The sequence below is a fragment of the Zootoca vivipara genome, chromosome 12 (assembly GCF_965207765.1).
Source record: "Zootoca vivipara chromosome 12, rZooViv2.hap1.1, whole genome shotgun sequence".
Classification (NCBI taxonomy): domain Eukaryota; kingdom Metazoa; phylum Chordata; class Lepidosauria; order Squamata; family Lacertidae; genus Zootoca; species Zootoca vivipara.
Genome location: NC_142595.1, coordinates 15147915 through 15160282, shown reverse-complemented (window position 1 = coordinate 15160282; position 12368 = coordinate 15147915).

Below are 12368 nucleotides of genomic sequence, written 5' to 3'. Positions count from 1 at the left end.
TGGGACCGAGCAACGGGAGCTCACCCCATCACGGGGATTCAAACCGCTGACCTTCTGATCGGCAAGCCCTAGGCTCATTGGTTTAACCCACAGCGCCACCCGCGTCCCTTTATTTATGTTGTCCCTCTCTGGTTAAAATTAGATGTGGTATGTGATGCAATGGGAGGGAGGGAATGCCTTAACCCTGTTTCATCTGCCTCCCCCCTCCTTGTTGCTTGAAATCACCCCTCTCTGTCCATTCAGTGCGCGGGGGGGGGTATACTATTTCCCCCCCTGCAGGGCGAAAAGCAATTTGAAGGTGGGTGGTTTCTGATCAGGGTAATTAGTCTGGAGGGAAACGGATTAAGCAGCCCCGCACTACGCCATTGCCACCCATTTCCCCACTTAAACTCACAGCCTCCCAAGGTTACCTTTATATATTTAAAATACTGGGGCAGCTAGGGCTTGATGTTAGGGCCAAAGTTCAGGGGGCCTCCAGCTGATCACCTGATAATGGGAGATGATGGGGAGGGAGGGAAGGAAGACTGGTATTGGCACCTGAGCAAGCATGGACATGCCAGAGCCCATCAAGGCTGATAGTGGTCTTCCTGGCATCCTTTCTTATTTTTTAAAGTATGCCCATTTTTATTACTACATTTGCTTCAAAAAATACACCGTATTTACGCAAATCTAGATCGCCATTGAATCTAATGCGCACCTTAATTTTCAAAACCTTGAAACTCAACATGTATTTGCTGGTGAATGTAAATGCACCATGAGATCTAATGCGCACCCTAATTCAATCAATCAGTCATTTATTGTGTTTGGCTAAAAGCCATTGCAAATTCAATTACAGATCCAGCAAGTCCGTTAAAAGCTGTTAAAAGAAATCCAGAGATATACATCCACTTACAATAAGTCGATTTTAATGAATCGCCTGCGCAGTCTACAGCAGGCCCCCCCAAACTTCGGCCCTCCAGATGTTTTGGACTACAATTCCCATCATCCCTGACCACTGGTCCTGTTGGCTAGGGATCATGGGAGTTGTAGGCCAAAACATCTGGAGGGCCGCAGTTTGGGGATGCCTGGTCTACAGCATTGTCTTTTATATAGCTAGCACAAATGCTTTGGGCAGCTTTAGCAAATAGGGCTGTTTTGTATGCGACAAGCGGATCACAGTCTTTTTCGCAATGTAACTTGGCAAAAAAAAAAAAGTGTGCAATACATTTGTGTAAATGCGGCATTCTTCTTTTCTACAGCAAAATTGTGCCCATTCCCAAATATTTAGCAGTAGAAACAAACTCCATTTATTTATTTATTTAGTGATGATGTTGCTATGATTTAAGTCAGTTAAAAATGGGAAACTCCACGTTCTCAAGAGTATATTTTTGCTTTAAAAAACCAGAGTGGGCAAACTTTTTTGTTGTTCTTCTAATGTATCGGGAATGTTGGAGGAGTTGCAAAGCATGGCAATGGGGGTGGGGGTGGGAGAGAAATTAAGGCTTCTCTCCCCCTCCCTCCCCAACACCTGTAAGACCTGTAAGTCCAGCGTCTAAAATTAGCTTGCTGTGCCACTGGGGAAGATACACATAACCACGCATTGCTTCTGATTTGACCACCAGCATCCTGGCATTTCATTTGCTCTTGTCTTCCCCCTCTCTCTTGCTGTTTCTCTCTCTGCTTTGGCTCAAATCACTTTTGCTTTCTTTCCCACTTCTTTTGTGTCCTTGCCTTCTCGCCCTTGCTTGCTGGCTCTCATTTCCTCTGTCGCTTTCTTCCAACTCTCTCTTCCTCTATCATATCAACTGAGGATTTCTCATAGTTCATTGTCACGTGGTACCTACCTGCAAGCTATCACATGAAAGGGTGAGACCATAGTCTGCTCCCCTCCTACAATCAGGCCTCATCGGTTGCTCCTGTTGTTGTCAAGAGCTCTCCTGGTCCTGGTGAATGGCAGGAATGGGTTCTTCATGTTTCCTGCAATTCAGAAGAAAGGGTGCCCACTGAAAGTGATGGCGAGAAGTCATCTTGCAGTGAGCGGCTTTGCTGAAACAAAAATGAACATGGGAATCTAGCAATAGCATGTATCTTGCTCTCTTGTCGACTTCGCTTTCTAGCCTTCTTCTCCCTTTACCTCCTTGTCTATGGTCTCTACATTTGTGCTGCTTTGCATCCTTTCTGTCTCTCTCTCTTCCTCTCTCTGTGTGTCTTTTTGCCACTCCTCACCTTTCTTGTCTAATCCTTTCCCTCTTCTGTACTTGCCCTCTGTGGGTGCTTCCTGATGGGAGCTTAATAGTTCAAGCAGGGTATTCACATAGTGTGGACAATAGTTGCGGGGTGTTTTTTAAAAAGAAAAAAAAACCCAACAACAACAACAACCAAAAACCAGATTTTCCCCAGGAAATGGCAAATCCAGATTATATGGGGAAAACAATAAAGGCTGACATTCTGGTCCCAATGACAGCATCCGGTCCCTGCAAAAAAAAAAAAAAAAATCTTGCATAGATGAGCAGAACCCACCTCATAATAAACCAATCTGGAAGCGACTTTTGAGAGGATCTCCTGATTTATTAACAACCCCCCCAAAAAACCTAAAAGTGCCAACCCTTAGCTCTGATTTTTATCAGAGCAGATGCACTTGGGAGGGGGGATGTTTTAACACTCTCTCCCTATCACTCTCATGTAAATAGACTCCCCGAGCTGCATTTAGTCCTTCTTGGGTGGAGGGTAGAGATACTGGTATTGTATGGTGCCATGTTCCCTTTTGTTCCTCACTTTTCTTTATTGGATTGTACTCCCTTTTCATCATAGAATTCAAACCACAACATGTGGGAGCTCTGCAGTCCAAGCGCTGACCGAACACACCTGCTTAGCTTCAGCAAGGGTTCCACAGCATGGGTCTTTGGGTCATGTTGAGAACCAGTTGCCTCCTCATCACCTTCTTCCTTCCTTCCTTCCTTCCTTCCTTCCTTCCTTCCTTCCTTCCTTCCTTCCTTCCTTCCTTTCTCTCTCTCTCTCTCTCTCTCTCTTACTTTTTTCTTTCTTTCTTCTTCTTTTACTTTTTTCTTTCTTTCTTTTTTCTTTCTTGTTTTCCTTCCTTCCTTCCTTCCTTCCTTCCTTCCTTCCTTCCTTCCTTCCTCTCTCTCTTTCTTTTACTTTTTTCTTTCTTCTTCTTTTACTTTTTTCTTTTTCTTTTTCCTTTCTTGTTTTCCTTCCTTCCTTCCTTCCTTCCTTCCTTCCTTCCTCCCTCCCTCCCTCCCTCCCTCCCTCCCTCTCTCTCTCTCTCTCTCTCTCTCTCTCTCTCTCTCTCTCTCTCTCTCTCTCTCTCTCTTTTACTTTTTTCTTTCTTTCTTTTTTCTTGTTTTCCTTCCTTCCTTCCTTCCTTCCTTCCTTCCTTCCTTCCTTCCTTCCTTCCTTCCTTCCTTCCTTCTTTCCTTCCTCTCTCTCTCTCTTACTTTTTTCTTTCTTTCTTTTCCTTTCTTTCTTTCTTTTTTCCTTCCTTCCTTCCTCCCTCCCTTCCTCTCTCTCTCACACACACTTTCTCTTTCTCTCTTTGCTTAGCTGGGTCCCTGTCTTCTTTTGCCCCCCCCCCAGCTCCCTTTGCTTTGCCATCTCATGCACTCGCCATCCCTAAGTTGCCTTTTTCATACCTGCTCTCCATTTCCTTTCTTTCTTTACTCTCATGCTTTCTGATTGCTCACTTGCAGCTGAGCCGGACCTGCATGTCTGTTGCCGAACCCATGCTTAGCAATTTGGCTATAAAGTGAAGGGGAGGGTTGCCTACTTCTGTCCATCAATGGAAAGTGGGGACAAGAACTAGACTTGTCTTCTCTACCACCTTACCTCCCTGCGCCTCCCCTACTTTAATTCCACCTCTCTTTGCTTGGCTCCAATACTGAAAGTTTGCCAGCTTAATTGGGGAGGGAGGGGAATGGATGTCTCCAAGTATTTATTTTTATACCCCTTAGTATCAAAATCAGCTTCTGTGCATTTTACAAAATATAAAATTGAAGTTGTGCATAACCTTAAAATATGTCATAATTAAAATAAACAATAAGGCAGTACCATTACAACAATAGAGCAGTTAAAAACAGGAAACATGGCAAGAAATCAAGCACCAGGGTATAGGGAGGAAATGTGAAGGAAGGGACAGGTTTCATTCCCATATCCCCTGCCCTGCACTTGCATTTCATAGGCCCGGCTCTACCATTAGGCAGAGTGAAGCAGCCCCTTCAGACCTCCATCAATTCCCCTCTATTGGAGGACTGAACTGTGGGTGCCGCCTAAGCTAGCTCGCCGCTCTCAAGAGTGGTGGAGAGCGCTGTCCAATTGCCAGTGCTGAAGTAAGATTCAACAAACTCTATATGTGGAACAGTACATCTTCTCATCAACCAACAACAGGTCTTGGGCCGGCCCTGCTGTTTGGCGAGAAAAGTAGACTGCTCCACTTTATGGCCAAACTGGTGAATGTGTGTTCAACATGCAGGTGCCTGATTTGAAGCTTTATTGCTTTCTTAGGTTGCCTCTTCTCCTCTCTCTCTCTCTCTCTCTCTCTCTCTCTCTCTCTCTCTCTCTCTCTCTCTCTCTCTCTCTCTCTCATGCTGCTTTCTCACTTCTCACTCTGACTTTTGCTTTCCCTGCCTCTTCCAGATGATTTGAGGACACCCTGCCACAATGAAAGGGTAGCGAGCAAAGAAATGGAGGTGAATGGGCAAAGAAAGGAGCCCTTTAGACACTTAGATTTAGTGTTAAAGGCAGCACAAAGACCCACTTTCAAGCAAGCCCAAATGCAGGGGTGTCTACAGTCTGTATGCAACCATAAAGCCTTAACCTAGGAACGCTTCATGCAATGCATCAGAAAGGCTGATTCTCTCCCCAAACAGGCTGATGGATGCTTAAATGAGTTGTAGCCAGTGAGAGTTTCAAATCCCTCTATGTAACATTTATGCACTATGTTTTTAAGCACTGCACATCCAACAGAGTTAAGTATGTTTGAATGTCCACTTAAATTAATAATAATATCCATGCCCCAACCATCTGACTGGGTTTTCCCAGCCACTGTGGGCAGCTTTCAACAGAATATTAAAAACACAATAAAACATCGAACATTAAAAACTTCCCTAAACGGGGTTGCCTTCAGATGTCTTCTAAAAGTCAGATAGTTGTTTATTTCCTTGACATCTGATGGGAGGGCATTCCACAGGGTGGGTGCCACTACCGAGAAGGCCTGGTTCCCTGTAGCTTTACTTCTCGCAGCGAGGAAACCGCCAGAAGGCCCTCGGAACTGGACCTCAGTGTCTGGGCTGAACGATGGAGGTGGAGATGCTCCTTCAGGTATACTGGGCCAAGGCCGTTTAGGGCTTTAAAGGGCAGCACCAACACTGAAGCCAGTATATTTTCCGCATGCTTGGGCTAAGTGAAGTGACCCCCTGTTCTACAACCTTTTCCAGACAATATCACAGGTTGTACAAAACTAATTGTTTCTTGTAAGGGCTCCTGAATAGGATTTTCCTTGCTGGTGCATTGAATGTTTGGAGTTGCTCTTCTGGCACCCAAAACAGAGTGAGTTGCTCGGGAACTACTAATTTCACCCCAGCAAATACCTGTATTAGAGTAGTAAGTGTAGTGGCAGCTGGAAGGGACACAAGCACCTATTGGCTGGTGCCTGTGATGTCATGACAGCAAGTGCTTTTGTCATCTTCTTGAAACCTGGTTTGGAGGTCTTCCTGTAAAAAGATTCCTAGAAACTGAGTGACCTCTCGCTGTGCCGCAAAAGCAAGGAGAAGCAAATCAGAAAGAAAAAGCCGCAAATAAGCAAGATTGCAAAGGGCCACAAAAATGCTATCAAATAGTCCCACCACAGCAAGACTACCTTATATTGGGAAACGGAAATATAGTGGATTCTGAGAAGTGCCATTTGGGTGTTAAGATCCTTCTTTAAATTGGTAACTGAAGGCCTTACACCTCACTCAGTTCATTCTTACTGTGTCTATTCTCGTGCTTTTTACTGGGCACTTCCAGACTGCCCCTGTTTTGGGGTGAGATCCAAACCCCAGCAAATTCAGTTTGCACAATTAGAATGGATTTGGAGCCCTTGTGCGACAAACCAGCTTCTCCAAAAAAATATTGTGCTGTATTACAGTAAGAAAAGTGTACCAGATGCAAACCAAACAGGATGAATGCTCAGGAAACAGGTCATCTGGAAGCAACCATGATATCCTCTAACCCTTTGCCTCCTTTGCTCTTCCACAATCTTTTTCTTTTGCCCAAATCTTCCGCTCTGCCACTGTTCTTTTATCTTACTTTTGGCTGCTTGATCTTCCTTCTGCTGCTTATATGGCCTACTGTTGCTTCACTTTCCTCTGTGTCCCTTTCCCATCACATTTCATGTTTCGCTCACTCCCTCTTGAACTAGTTACCTCTTACTTGTACAGTAGTATCTTGGTTCTTGAACTTGATCCGTTCCGGGAATCTGTTCGACTCCCAAAAGCATTCAAAAACCAAGGTGTGGCTTCTGATTGGCTGCAGGAGCTTCCTGCACTCAAGCAGAAGCAGTGTTGGATGTTCGGCTCCCGAAAAACGTTCACAAACCGGAACACTTACTTCTGGGTTTGTGGCATTTGGGAGCAGATTTGTTCGGGAGCCAAGTCGTTTGAGTACCAAGCTACCACTGTATATGCAATTACTTACATTTGCAATTTTTCACATTCACTTTGTTTCTTTGCACAGTATCTTGCTTGCTTACTCCTTCCTTCCTTCCTTCCTTCCTTCCTTCCTTCCTTCCTTCCTTCCTTCCTTCCTTCCTTCCTTCCTCTCTCTCTCTCTCTCTTTCTCTTTCTCTTTCTCGCTGCTTGCCTCTTTCAATCACTTGCTTTTTAAATGCTTCACTAGGGATGAAATCAATTAGTTGAGAAAATGACCTGTTCGGGCTCTCTCCAGCTCCTGCAGCAATGAACCCGCTATTGCGGACTGTGCGTGGTTTGAGCAGTTATCATTCGCCTGGTGCTGAATCAGGACTCATGCCAGGGTAGTAGTAAAGGGAAAGTTGCTACTATTGTTTTGCAGAATGATCCTCCACCTCTTTCTCTCCTTTGCCTGCCTTCTCCTCACCCTCACTTTGCTTCCAGGTCTTGCTTGCTCAGCAACTGATCCTTTACCCAAGACGTCTTCACACATCTATTTGTTTATTATTTTATTTATTAAATTTCTATACCACCCAAAAATCACAGGGCAGTTAACAACATAAAAACGCAAAATTACATGGCAACAAACACACACACCCTTTTTAGAGACCGTAGATTGTTTTATTAGCCAAAGGCTAATTATGAGAAGGGGACGCAGGTGGCGCTGTGGGTTAAACCACAGAGCCTAGAGCTTGCCGATCAGAAGGTCGGCGGTTCGAATCCCTGTGGCGGGGTGAACTCCCATTGCTCGGTCCCAGCTCCTGCCAACCTAGCAGTTCGAAAGCACGTCAAACTGCAAATAGATAAATAGGTACCACTACAGCGGGAAGGTAAACGGCGTTTCCGTGTGCTGCTCTGGTTTGCCAGAAGCGGATTTGTCATGCTGGCCACATGACCTGGAAGCTGTACGCCGGCTCCCTCGGCCAATAATGCGAGATGAGCGCCGCAACCCCAGAGTCGATCACGACTGTACCTAATGGTCAGGGGTCCCTTTACCTTTACCTAATTATGAGAAGAGGAATGGTTTTGTTTGGTGCCTAAAGGAAGGTGCCCAGCAAGCCTCCCTGGGGTGAGCATTGCACACACGATGCTAAAAATCACTTTCAGCTTTAAAGCTGTTGCATTCACCACTGTAAAACTAGCACTGACTGACATGTCTCTTTTATTTCTTCTGAATTCTTCTCCCACGTTAACAGCATTAACATCTAATGCCAAAATATGAGAGGGGCTGACATGTACTTTTTTTGTACCTTACTGTTTTCTGCTTAACTTGTCTAGGCTGTTGGTGCTCTTACTTGTGACTCTGCGCATCCTAGTTCAACCAACTTTTCCAGAGTGGGTACTTGGCTTTGAGCTGCAACATGGGACCCACTTTCACATTTCTTGCTGCTGATCTTACCGTCTTTTTCCTTCTCTTCTCTTGTTCACTCCTTTATCTTTTGCTGTCTTCTTCTGCTTTTCTCAACCTCTCCCTTCCCTCTTAAAAGACAACAACCCCTTTAAAACAAAGCAAACATTGTGAGTTTGCCGCTGGTAGAACCCATCTTTAGACTGAGGTGCTACCCAGCTGTGAATCCTAATCCACCAGTTGAAGACCAGCACATAGTTTTCTTTGCTCAACTGTTCCCCCGTCACCCTGCCTCTAATTCCTGCATCCTGCCCTGTTTTCTATCCTATGCCATTTCTCCTTGCTTATTTTCATACTGCTTTTAACTGCTGTTTTATTTGCTTGCTTTTTGCTCGACCGCCTCCTCTTTGCCTGCTTTCATTTTTGCTTGTTGCCTATTTCCCTTGCTTTCTGCTGAGCTTCTCTTCCTTCCTTCCTCTACTGTAGGGCTGTACACCCACACATTCAATTTGTTTCCATCCCTGCTTTTCATCCAGCTCGACTTGTCATGCTTCCTCAAGCCATTAGCAAAGGTGCAGTACAGTGTAGGAACATGAGGAAAATGTGCCCATTTCTGTGAGTAAGTATCCATGTTGGTCTGTTTAACAGGACCAACAAAAAGGGAATCTAATAGCATCCCATGGACTAGCAGCTTTATAATGTTGCCTGGGTGGATTTGGGAGCAAAGGCAGCAACTGAGTTTGTGGCAGGGCCTAGATTTATTTGCATTTGGCAAATATCCTGTTGCAGAATAGCCACATTAGATTGGGAGGCTATCCATGAGCCATAGCTGCCAAGTTTTCCCTTTTCTCGCGAGGAAGCCTATTCAGCATAAGGGAAAATCCCTTAAAAAAATGGATAACTTGGCAGCTATGCCATGAGCAAGGACAAACTCATGTGCCTTCATGCATCTGATGAAGGTCTAGCCCAGGCACCCCCAAACTTTGGCCCTCCAGATATTTTGGACTATAATTCCCATCATCCCTGACCACTGGTCCTGTTAGCTAGGGCTCATGGGAGTTGTAGGCCAAAACATCTGGAGGGCCGCAGTTTGGGGGTGCCTGGCCTAGCCAAATATGTTGCCAAATCTGTTCATCTTTTAAGGTTCTGTAAAGCTGTTTTGTTTTCATGAATACTTTTGTGGTTATCTTATATTTTGGAGTAAGGACCAGTTCATTGAAATGAGAAACTTTGGGTCACTCCATTTCTTGCTCTCCCGCTCTTCTTAATTCACTGCTGACTTCCTTTCTCTCTTGCTCTCCTTTCTTTTCCCTTTATGCATGCTTGTCAACTCTGACTTCAACTGCACATGCTTATCTCTGTTCTTTTATTTCTCGCTGACTCTTCCTTCCTGGCCATTCTTTTCAGTTGCTCAGTTGTCACTTTGTGGAGTCCATATATTTCTCTTCTTTTTAACCCCTGTGTCAGGATTGCCTATTGTCTGTTTCTTCAATTTCTCAGTCCTGGCATGTGCACAACATCACACACTCTTCTCTCTCTCTCTCTCTCTCTCTCTCTCTCTCTCTCATTCTCTGGGCCAATTGACTCAGGTGTGTGTCAGCTACTGGAAACCTGCTTGAAATTACTGCACAGGCCGCAAAGACCATGGGGTTTTGTTTTCAGTGCCTTAGCCCAGCAATGTAAATGTGTTTGCTGTTTTAGTTTGTGGACTGTGCATGAACTACTTACTCCCCACAAACAGGGAGATACTGAGCACAACACACTTCAAGCAGCCACCCCAGGAATGTGTGAATTGGCTTTACAAATCTCACAATTTCACGTCTTGTTTTTACTCTTCTGTTTTCTTCCTGTTGATTTAGCTTCCCTTCCCTTTGCTTACATGCTTTTGTGATCTGTCTCATCCATCCCTCTTTAATTTGCCTGTTCTACCTCTATGTGATGATTAAACAATGTCACAAAAACTTAATGCAATAATAAATAAAATTATCCCACAGTAGCTCTTTCATATGAGCAGTGGCAGACTCGTTCGTATGAAAAAGGCCAAGTGATTGAGCGATCCTTCTCCTGCTTAGATCAGATCTGCATTGCTTCATTCCCTACAGTGAGCTCAGAGTGACATTCCTGGATTTATCTCATTTTATTCCCCCCCCCTCTCCTGAGAATTCTGTGAGCCGAGCTTGGGCGTGAATGAAGGCGTGTACAGACCCTAATTTAAAAGTTAAGTCCAATGTGGAAATACGCATATTACAATTTGAGCGCACCTGCCATACTTCCCACCCACCCACCAGATAGATATTCTGCTTTTCAGCAGAAACTGGATTGCACAGTGCAGATTGTGTCTGTCACAAAAGCAGCTCTTGCCACCACCCACACCTTTGGGAACAATTTTTCGACAGTAAAAAAACAAAACAAAAACAAGTACAAAAATGTTGGACTTTGAAAAAAATTAAAGCACCAAATAAAGATTTAATTTTGGGAACGGTTGTGTGTGCCCTGTGAGGAGTGAAGGCAAGAAAAGGTTTTGCTTATTTGTGCTCTGTGACCTGTCTAAAACCATCCTTTAAGCTTCATGGGTTGAGCAAAGGTTCTGGAAATAGAACAAACAGCTGCGAGCTTCACTCGGAGACACAGCCCTCTTGCCAAATGATGGCTGAAAGAACAAAATATCCAAGCAATATATGCCACCTATTTCATTATATTGGCTGTGGCCTTCTTTGCTTTCCCTCTGCATTCCTTTTTTTTTTATAAAAAAAAAGCAACGATTTTAACACAGAACTCCCTGATCCAAATCCAACAGTCTGTCCATTACACCATATTGGCACATAACTAAACTGCAATATTCATCTTATGGTTCATATGAGAATATCCAGGTATTTTCCCCCACCCCAACATAATTTTCTGGTTTTTCCTGCAAAAATGAAGGATTGTGTTGCAAATTGCACTATTCATGTTTCTGATAGAACCTCAGTGTTGGATATATGTAGACTGCCTGGAGGACTATATCTATGTAAATGAAGCAGAGAACTCATTGGGGAGGCGATATATAAATGTAATAAATAAAAATTAAATAGCAAATAGCCAGAAAATGATAAATTAACATCCCTGAGGTATCAAGATGAAACTTTAAAATTGCCCAGGTGTATTCAGTATCCAAAGCAGGTCATGGAATATAATTCTAGTTTTTATTTACCAATCTTATTGTTTGACATTTTTTCAAATAAAGTGTGGTGGTGTTGTATTTCCTAATAAAATGGAGCTGAATTTCACTCATGTTCAAAATGTTCTGTCTCCAAACTGTTCATTCAGATGCATCCTGTCCCATCTTATAAAAAAATAAGCCTGGTAAAAAGACCAATGTTGTTATCCACTGAATTTTAGGTAAACACACATACCAGAAATCAATAATACTGGCTATTAATAAAAGCAGCAGCTCAGCTGAAACCTTACTTAAAAGTCCTTTCAGTGCAACTTACTTCCAAGAAAGCAGTCTCAGAATTGTAGCCCAGGTCATACTCAATAACTTTAAATGAGTTTAGCCAAGACTAACAGTACAAAAGAATGAGAAGCCAGCAGCCCAATATTGCTTTGAGGGCATCTCCAGATAGTCTATTTGAATATTCACTCTAGTTGGTTTCTACAAAGTTTGTGGGGTGGTTAGACAATGCCAGCTGTTCATTTAGTACAGTGGTACCTCGGTTTATGAACACCTTGGTTTACGAATTTTCGGTTTACAAACGCCGCAGACCCATCTGGAACGGATTAATTCACTTTCCATTATTTTCAATGGGAAAGTTCGCTTCAGTTTATGAACAGACTTCCGGAACCAATTACACCCATGCTTCGGGTTAAGTACGCTTCAGGTTGAGTACTCCATGGACCCGTCTGGAACGGATTAATCCATTTCCCATTATTTTCAATGGGAAAGTTCGCTTCAGTTTATGAACAGACTTCCAGAACCAATTGTGTTCATAAACCGAGGTACCACTGTATTCATTCTGATTCATTTGTCAGGTGGTTAGAGGGTGTTGCAAACATTATTCCACACTTCCCAAGTCACCTTTAACTGCAGAACCTGAATTTGCTGGTATGTGACTGTTATCAGCTCAAAAATACTGTCAGTCCATGAGAATCCTGAGATCACAGAGGTCACCGTGATTCTAGAACAAGCACTTGATGCATAATGCTTTCTTTTCCCCTCCCACTACAGCTGCTGCCTCCTCCTGCTACTGCTGGGAATGAAAGCATTCTGCAGATAAATGTGGGCGGGTTCCAAATGGTGTGGACCGGTTCAAAAGGGTCTGAACCAGTCCAACCGGTCTGAACTGGTTCCAACCGGTCTGATCCGGTTTCAACCGGTT